Raw genomic sequence first — 9,816 nt, 5'->3', positions numbered from 1 at the left:
TAAGTAACAGATGTGATACACTGAGATAAAGATATTGCTGAAAAAAAGTATTAATGATTTAGATGCATATTATTACATTATGGTGAAATAAAAATAAATGTATAAATTTAAGGTTGTGTTTTGTTTATTCTAAATATTTTTTTTATTTATCATTATTTTTATTTTATTTCAAAGTTTTTTCTGTCTGTATATTCTTAAAAAAAGTATTTATGATTTAGATATTATAACATTATGGTGAAATAAACATAAATGTATATAAATTAAGATTGTGTTTTGTTTATTCTAAACAATTATTGTATTTATCATTATTTTATTTTGTTTTCAAAGTTTTTTCTTTCAGTTTATTCTTGAAAATATTATTTAAGTTATAGATGCATATTATTACATTATGGTGAAATAAAAATAAATGTATATGGATTAAGATTGTGTTTTGTTTATCCTAAATATTTATTTTATTTATCATTATTTTTATTTCTTCTTTGTTTTCTGTCTGTATATTCTTGAAAAAAAGTATTTATGATTTAGATGCATATTATTACAGTCATTCTGGTGAAATAAAAATTAATGTTTTAGATGATGGCTGCTCAATTAAATAATTTGAGCAACCATTAATCTCATCAGTGTCATCCTACATGACAAATCCAATTAGTGGTTCATAAGTTGATTACACCTTTCTAATCTAATCAATATCTTGGGAGGTGTAACATCCAGGCTTAGAGGGTGTAAAGACCAGGGGTGTAACGTCCAGGGGGTGTATTGACTGGACACCGATTGATGTTGCGGGAAAATATTATCCCTGATAATATATATAATACACCTGGCAATCTTTGTTTTACCTGGAATTTAGTAAAATTGTAAAACTGTACTACATTATCACTATACCAATAATGTTTCATTCATAGTGAAAGTATATGAGGAAATCAAAGTCAAGTATAGTTGCTATAGTGATCATAAGGAAATGGCATCAGACGCTTATCTAGTTGCTATGGTGAACATGAAGTGAGGTCATCAGACGCCGATCTAGTTGCTATGGTGAACATAGAGAGATGTCTTCACATGCCATTTTAGTTTCTATGGCGATCCAGAAGAGAGGTCAACTGATGCCTATGTAGTTTCTATGCTGATCATGAGTAGAGGTCTAGGTTGAGCATCTGCAAACAATCCCTGATGAAGGGGCCTGTGTCTAGTGATGAGCTTACACCAGCTGTGAATGCTTTCTGTAGTATTATGTCAGAAAAATCTGTAACAAACAGGAGAAAATCAGTCATTTTTTGCAGTGTGTCTGTTAAAATTGTTATTACTGTCTAATACTATTAACCAACTTTTAGTCTAGATTGAGATCCAGAAATTTGGCATGACAAAATAAAGTTGCGTATCTACATTACTTCATGTCAATATCATTTTCAAAACCCTAGGTTTACATTATGTAAGCATGACATAATCACAACATAATATACCATGGAAGAACTGGCTGAAGTAGTTTCATTTCAACAAGGACTGTTTGTAAAACACCCATACCCCCAAAATGGGCTGTCCATTGTAGTGGCAGCCAGGTCACCATGACCTTGACCTTTGACCTAGTGACCTGAAAATCAATAGGGGTCATCTGCCAGTCATGATCAATGTACATATGAAGTTTCATGATCGTAGGCATAAGCGTTCTTGAGTTATCATCCGGAAACCATTTGATGGAAGGACCGACGGACTGATCGACCGACCGACGTGTGCAAAACAATATACACTTGGAGACTTTTCTAACGCATCACTTTTCAAACTTGAATCTCAGTAATGAGTTAAGATTTTTATTTAAAAATGTTGCAGGCTACCTTCCCCACTTGCTGACGCATCCAATCGGTAATGATTTCATCGTTTGCTTGTACATATTGTAGTCAAATGATCACATGTACAATTTTAAATCAAAATATTTACTCATATCTGCGATATTTAAGTTTGAAAAAATGCTGCGTTCGAAAAGTCATTAAGTGTAGTTCAGCGCGCTATATAATTCCAATTTAATTTCAATTTCATCATTCTCGATTCGTTTTACACCAGGAAAACATAAAATTAAGTAGAACAACAATATGGCTTGTATGAGCGCGATGTTACAAGCCGGTTGTTCATTAAAACGTGTAAGTTAATGCGTTTTACAGTTCACGTTATTATTTCACGATGTAAGATTTTCGAATTTTACTTTTTCAATGATTTTTTTAATTTGTTATGTTTGATATTTTACTGTTGATCGATTTCAATTAAATTTACTTGGACTATTAGATATGTATTGAATTAGTCCGAGTCCAAATTTCAACAAAATCCGTTCAAAAGTAAAGGAGCTATATTGATTTGAAAAGTGATGCGTTAGAAAAGTCTCCAAGTGTACCTTCTCTTCTTCGAAGGGGGGCATAATAAATATTGATGAGCAAAATAATGATCAATTCATTAAAACTTCACTTTTACTCTCTGGATGGAATCTTGAACAACAAGCATTTGTTTGGATAACAGTAAATATGGAAAAAGCGTACATGTTATAGTAAATATGACAATATGAACATTGCCTAAATAAGGCTTAATATTACAGTGAAATAATGTGTTGTTTCATTGGCAACAATGTCTTGCAGATTTTGACATTCAACCAGTAAAATGTCTAATAGATTGTTCATAAATACCAAATTTTGCTTGCCTAATCCCCATAGGTCAATCAATATCATTATACACATTTAGTTAAGGATACAGGAAACCTGTCTATGTTGAAAAAAGATGGGAATTATGTGCCCACCTGAGTTCAAGGATCAGATATTGTTCAATATTGGTTTGGTGACCTAGTATTTCACCCAAATAGACCCAGATAGCCTTGCTATTGTAAAGATAAACTTCACGAGGACATATCATCAAGCTATAGATAACAAGCGTTATTACACAATTAAAATAACCTAAAAAATGTAATTAAATTTTAAATAAAGCGTACAAAAACGCAAATACAAATTTAATAACGTAATTCCCATAAAAACCTTGCGTCACGAAACGCAATTCTTACGAACACCAGGCGTATTTTTTAGACTGGTTATTTTCCGTACAAAAATGTACCGGACAGGTTATATGCCGTCCAATGAAGAAAAGAAGGCAGTCTTTCCAGCGGTTATCAATCTTTGGGATATTATTGTAATTATTCGTAAAGCCGTCCGATTTCTACTTTCATTTTCTGAAATAATCAAAATGGCCACTCGTGGACGTAGTTTTTAAGGACCAGACTTTGATCAGAAATTCAGTAATTGTTTGTTGTTATGTACAGGTATTTTGAATTCCATTTGTATAATTAATATTATACAAATACCTTATAATACCTTAGTAGATCTTAATTATATTATATATGTCATTCCCTAAATTACCCAATTGAGTTAAAAAACCAGGGGTGAAAAAAACCCAATTAAGCTCAAAAGTAGGGGGTGAACATTTTTTGCTAAAACTCTATTGAATTTACAAAAACCCTGGGGTGGTACGCAAACTTTTACATTTGCACGCTCACGCTAACGCCGATGCCGGGGTGAGCAGGATATATATAAATATTTATATATAATAGTTGAGCTAAAAAGCATCAATTTAAGTTTATCTACATCACCACAATTGTGTATGTGGGTACGAAAATTTTGGGTATGAAAAAAAAATTTGTGTACGAACATTTTGGGTCCGTACAAATTATGCCAAAAAAATCATTTGGAAACGAAAACAAATGTGGCTACGATAAAAAATATTGGGTACGAAAAATTGTTTGTGTACTATGAAATATTTTTGGGTACTACGTAAAAATTTGGGTAAGAAAAAAAATTTGGGTATGACAAAACAATTGGGTAGGAAAAAAAATTTGGGAAGGAAAAAATTTGGGTACGAAATTTTTTTTATTGGGTACGAAAAAAAATTGGGTACGAAAAAGTTTTGGGTAGGAAACAAAATTTGGTTGTACGGGGAAATTTGGGTACGAAAAAAAATTGGGATAAGAAAAAAAAATGGGTACGAAAAAAATTTGGGTACGGAAAAAAATTGGGGGAACAGGGAAGTAGTACCCTTGGACCTCTCGATAAATTTGAAAGAGGACGGGAACCAAGCTGCCTTTACCTTTATCAATGGCCCTGGGGTAGGTAATGTGGACATGGACGGTCGAGATAGACCGTGTTGTCATAAAAGATGTTCAGTATTACTAGTAATTTGAAGTCAATTGGTGAATAAATGAAGGAATTATGTTAAAACAAAATTTTGGGTGGGAGTGGTCGGCCACTTTCTCCTCCTACACTATTAGCACTTGAACCTTGAAACTTACACACATGATAGCTATGAGCATATGTGCGACGGTGCACTATTTGGAATTTTGATCCGACCCCTGGGTCAAAAGTTATTATCATGTGCGTCGCATGTTGTTAGTAAAATGTTTTTTTTTTACCCATTTATTTATAAAAATTCCAAATACATGTAGTGCACTGTCGAACGTATGCTCATAGCTACCATGTATGTAAGTTTCAAGGTTCTAGTTCTAATAGTGTAGGAGGAGATAGTGTCCAGGACGGACAGGACATGGAGATTAATACAATATCAAGCGTGGGGATAATAATCGTTGAAAATAGCATAAAATAAAAAGAAAATGTGCTGAATTCTGTGGAATATTGATTTTAATTCACTCTTGATCATAGACAAAATATATTTTCACTCGTGGATGGGCCACTTGTGAACATATGATTCTCTATGATCACTCGTGAATTAAAATTGATATTCCACCGAATGCAACAAATATCCTCTATGTTATCAAACATGACCAATAACATCAATCTACATCTACAAATTTAGATATCTCACTGGGAAGGTATTCATAAAGTAAGTTCGGGTAAACCTTAAATTCCTTATGTTATAAAATACTATAAGTCTCTGGCTCTTTCCTGTGTCTGTCTTTTCACAATTATATAATTTAAATAAGGCTTTGACAGTATTGCACCCAAAATTGGAGCCCCCTACTGGTCAGGTAAAACCACTAGCATTAAACATGAGCTATATATTCATAATTCTCCTCACCGTATACTTGTATTGATTCATAACCAAAACCAATTTCCATTAAGCACAGCAACATTATGCTTTTATAACATTCACCATGCAATGGACCTCTTGTGAAATCAAAGCTCTGAAGGCATTGAAGTTGTTCGCTATTGCATAATCTTGGACGCAACTCAGTTTTCAAAATTATGCTATAGATTTTTATATCGCAAGTTTGAAATGAACCCATTCAAATTTATAAAAAGTGTTTCTTAAAGCACAGGTCGAGATGTGTGAGCACTGTTTATCCTTATATTTATGTTATAGAGATAACTTAGACAAAATGTGCGCATTGCACAGGCTTATCAGTGTTCACAGGCTAATCTTATTTGACATGCATTAAACCCCATTTCCCTTATAGCAACCTTAAACACTGCATAATTTTACTGCAGGCAGTGTAGGCCTACAGGCAGTGGTTATCGTTCCTAGCGTAGCTAAGAGCAGAAACATCAGTGGTTATCGTACCTATCGTAGCTTAAAGCAGACTGACTTGCAAAACTTGCTCTGTAAAATTAGCTGTGAGCTAACGCTCACAACTAAAATACATTGTGCATGTGATGATGTCGAATACATGAGCTGAAACAAAACCTTATATAACTTTTAATTTGCATATAAAGTTTTAAAATGATAGTCTGTGTACTCTATAATATAATTTTTGTGATTGTGAAAGAACAAAATGATGGATGGGTGAACAGACATAGGGTTTTACAGACACACAAATGACAATATACTGTAAAGTTGTGTTCTGTTTTTAGAAAAATCAAACTTACCTTTGACCTTTAGTTAAAAAAAAAGGTTGTGGATAGTTTTGACTTTGCCCTTGATAAGTACCGGTATACCAAGTTGTATCCAACCAAGTAACCTCAGTAATTTTTTTAAAAATTGTAGGGAAAAATTGTGTAGACAGATGGACAGACAGATAAACAAACATGATGGATAAATATTGCTCAAATGTTTCATATTTATGTAAGCAAAAATCATAAGTTTCATATAGAACATTTTTTTAAAATTGTAGGGACAAATTGTGTAGACAGATGGACAGACAGATAAACAAACATGATGGATAAATATTGCTCAATGTTTCATATTTATGTAAGCAAAAACCATAAGTTTCATATTGAACATTTTATCAGTAATTTCTCCTTAAAGTACAACTTAAGATTTCCCTTCTGAGCTTTGTGAATAAGAACCCAAGCCTATATAATACAATCACACCACAAGAGTAATGTACCTTGGCACAACAGAGTGAACTCTGCAAGGTTTGTAAGTGCAGACATGACAACACCTTGCTCAGCATGTTCCAGGCAGTGTAAAAAAGCTGCTACAAAGTCTGCTGCTAGCCTGTAAAATAAGTAAAGATATATCATGTAATTAAGATGGTAAAATAAGATAGCTAAATTCCGTAAGTGCTCAATTGAGACCAAAACGGACTTAACTTAGTATGTAGTGTTTCACTATAGACGCTTCAGGAAAACTGCCATCCATCCCCTCCTGGTAGCAAAGTTTTTCAACAAACAGGAACCATTTAAACACTGCCAAAAGCTCCATTGTAACCTTGACCTTGAAACCAGTGACATGGTTGTTGCACGTTACACTCTGAATTCATATGATGATCATTTGTGTCAATTTATTTCCAAATCCCAAAATGCACATATACATGAGAAAGATGGACAGGCAATGTCTCCCCACCCAAAAATTTAATAATAAAATAACAAGACTATTGCCAAGCAATATATGTCCCCTACCGGCTCCACCATTGTCAGAAATTACACTATTGTCAGATTTTTATTATTTTTATATTAAACCAGAATTTTTGACTTAGGAACAAAATGAAATGACATGCATAATGTCCATATTGCCATCTATCCATGTTTCAAGTTTCATGAACAAATATTAAGCACTTTTAAAGTTATCGCAGGATCCAGAAAACCACCATTTTTAGCAGTATTTCTAGTCTATTTGTTGCCATAGCAACCATAATTTTTGACGTAAGAACAAAATGAAATGCCATACATAATGTCCATATTGCCATCTATCCATGTTTCAGGTTTCATGAAAAAATATTAAGAACTTTTAAAGTTATTGCAGGATCCAGAAAAGTGTGACTGACTGACAGACTGAAAGACAGACAGAGCGCAAACCATGAGTCCCCTCCGGTTAAACCGGTAGGGGACAATGAACACACATGCCATGCCACGCCACCCACCCACCCATCCAAAACCCACATCCAAACCCCACGATGTCGATCCACCCATCCAAAACCCACCCACCCAATTTGCTTTAGACGAAAACTTCACTTTCAATGCTTATTTACACTGTACATGTTTTGAAACAATTTCTCTGCATGTGTGGCATACAAATGTAAATAACAAGCTTCTTCTGTTCCCCTAATTAACCATGATTTTTAAAATGTAGTCCTCCTTTTGACATGTAGTTCATGTACATGTTAAACTGACACAATACAGGAATCCTTTTAATATATAACAAGAGATGTATTCGTCAGAAACACAATGCCCCCTATTGCGCCGCTTTGAAATTTTTAAAATATTTTTTTTACCTTTGACCTTGAAGGATGACCTTGACCTTGAAATTCCACCACTCAAAATGTGAAGCTTTATGAGAATGCCGCTTTGAATTTTATTTTATTTTTACCTTTGACCTTGAAGGATGACCTTAACCTTGAAGGATGACCTTGACCTTGAACTTCCACCACTCAAAATGTGCAGCTTCATGATAATGCCGCTTTAATTTTATTTTTTTGACCTTTGACCTTGAAAGATGACCTTGACCTTGAAGGATGACCTTGACCTTCTCCACCACTTAAAATGTGCAGCTTCATGAGAACGCTGCTTTGAATTATTTTGATTTTTTTTTACCTTTGACCTTGAAGGATGACCTTGACCTTGAACTTCCACCACTCAAAATGTGCAGCTTCATGAGATACACATGCATGCCAAATATCAAGTTGCTATCTTCAATATTGAAAAAGTTATGGCCAATGATAAAGTTTTTGGACGGACAGACGCCATATATTTGACATTTGATCTTGAAGGATGACCTTCACCTTCACCTTTCACCACTCAAAATGTTCAGCTCCATGCGATACACATCCATGCCAAATATCAAGTTGCTATCTTCAATAGTGAAAAAGTAATGGCCCATGTTAAAGTTTCCTCGGACGGACGGACAGATTGACTGACATACTGACATAATGACGGACAGTTCAACTGCTATATGCCACCCTACCGGGGGCATAAAAATAAATAACAATTAAAATTTACAAGATGTTGAAGGGTGATGACAGTGTTTGCCTTTTTTTCTTTTAGAAATGTATTGCTAGAAATTGACAGATTTGTGAACTAACAAACTTTGAGAACTGTTTAACTACAGGCAAAATGAACTTGCATTTTGTTTTCAAATATTGCAGCTCTCAAAACTTTCAAAACTGGGGCAACAATAAATTGAAAAAACAAAGTTTAGCAACTGTTATTGTAATGCATTTAACATTTTAAGCAGGCATATTGCAGATATTGTAGATAACTTCCAAAACAAGAGCTGTCAGAGGACAGCGCGCTCGACTATTCGAGTGCTTGACAGTATAACGTAATTGTCATGGGGTAATTGTTCAAATTATTCAATACAGTCAAGGTAATAGTTCAGGTATATTTTCCACAATCTATTGAACATTTGTAAAAACATAAAACATAGTAATAAGATTTTATTTCAAGTTTGATAGCAATAGCTTGGGTGGGAAGTTTGGACGGTCTTTCAAAAATAAAGTAAATAAATATTTGTTGTGTTTTTTTTAACCATGTTTCAAAGAAAAACCCTTTTTGGGTTGAATTGGGGGGGGGGGGTTGAAAGGGGGGTTAAATGTGGGGTGTGGTCATTTATTAGACGATCTTTCAAAAATAAAAAAAGGAAAACAGAGAAAAAAATTTGGGGGGGGGGGGGGGGTTGAGAGGGGGGTTATAATGTGGGGTGTGGTCATTTATTCGATGATCTTTCAGAAAAAAAAAGGAAAAACAAGATTTTTTTTTGGGGGGGGGGGAGAGGTGTGGGGGGGGGGGAGGGATTCTTGGTTGGGGCGTGGGGTATTGTTTGGGTGGAATCCATTGTGGAATTCAGGTAAGTGTTGTTTTGTCAAAGTATTAATAAAATCGTATCATAAATAAAGAAGTTATGGCAATTTCTAAAATTTACTCTTGACCTTGAGAGTCAAGGTCATTCAAAGGTCAAGGTCAAATTGAACTTGGCAGGTACAGTACCCTCATGATAGTAAGAAATATAGTCAAGTGGATCTAAACACAAAATTTAACAAGATATTCAGTTACTAAGACAAAAAAGGGCCATAATTCTTACAAAATGCTTGATACAGTTGTCTGCTCTTGTTTATAGATTGGGGTCATGTTGGTAAAGAAGTTTGCAAAATATGAAAGCAATATGTCAAGGGACATTGAAAATATTTGAGGTGGTACGCAAACTTTAACATAGATTTATCAATAATATGCATATTCTAAGTGAGAAACGGGTCATAATTCTTACAAAATGCTTGATACAGTTGTCTGCTCTTGTTTATAGGTTGGGGTCATGTTGGTAAAGAAGTATGCAAAATATTAAAGCAATACTGTCAAGGGACATAGGAAATATTTGGGGTAGTATGAAAACTTTAACATTTGCACGCTCATGCTAATACTAACACTAACGCCGACGCCGGGATGAGTAGGATAGCTCCAATATATATAT

General features: G+C 34.2%; 1 protein-coding gene across 2 annotated transcripts in view; it reads left to right on the top strand.

Moving 5' to 3' along the window:
* Positions 1–9,816, top strand: part of LOC127868416 (putative proline-rich protein 21) — a 408,141-nt gene that overhangs the window by 34,927 nt on the left and 363,398 nt on the right. The gene's annotated exons all lie outside the window — the stretch shown is intronic.

This window comes from Dreissena polymorpha, chromosome 2 (assembly GCF_020536995.1).
Source record: "Dreissena polymorpha isolate Duluth1 chromosome 2, UMN_Dpol_1.0, whole genome shotgun sequence".
Lineage (NCBI taxonomy): Eukaryota > Metazoa > Mollusca > Bivalvia > Myida > Dreissenidae > Dreissena > Dreissena polymorpha.
This window is presented reverse-complemented; position numbering and strand designations above follow the sequence as displayed.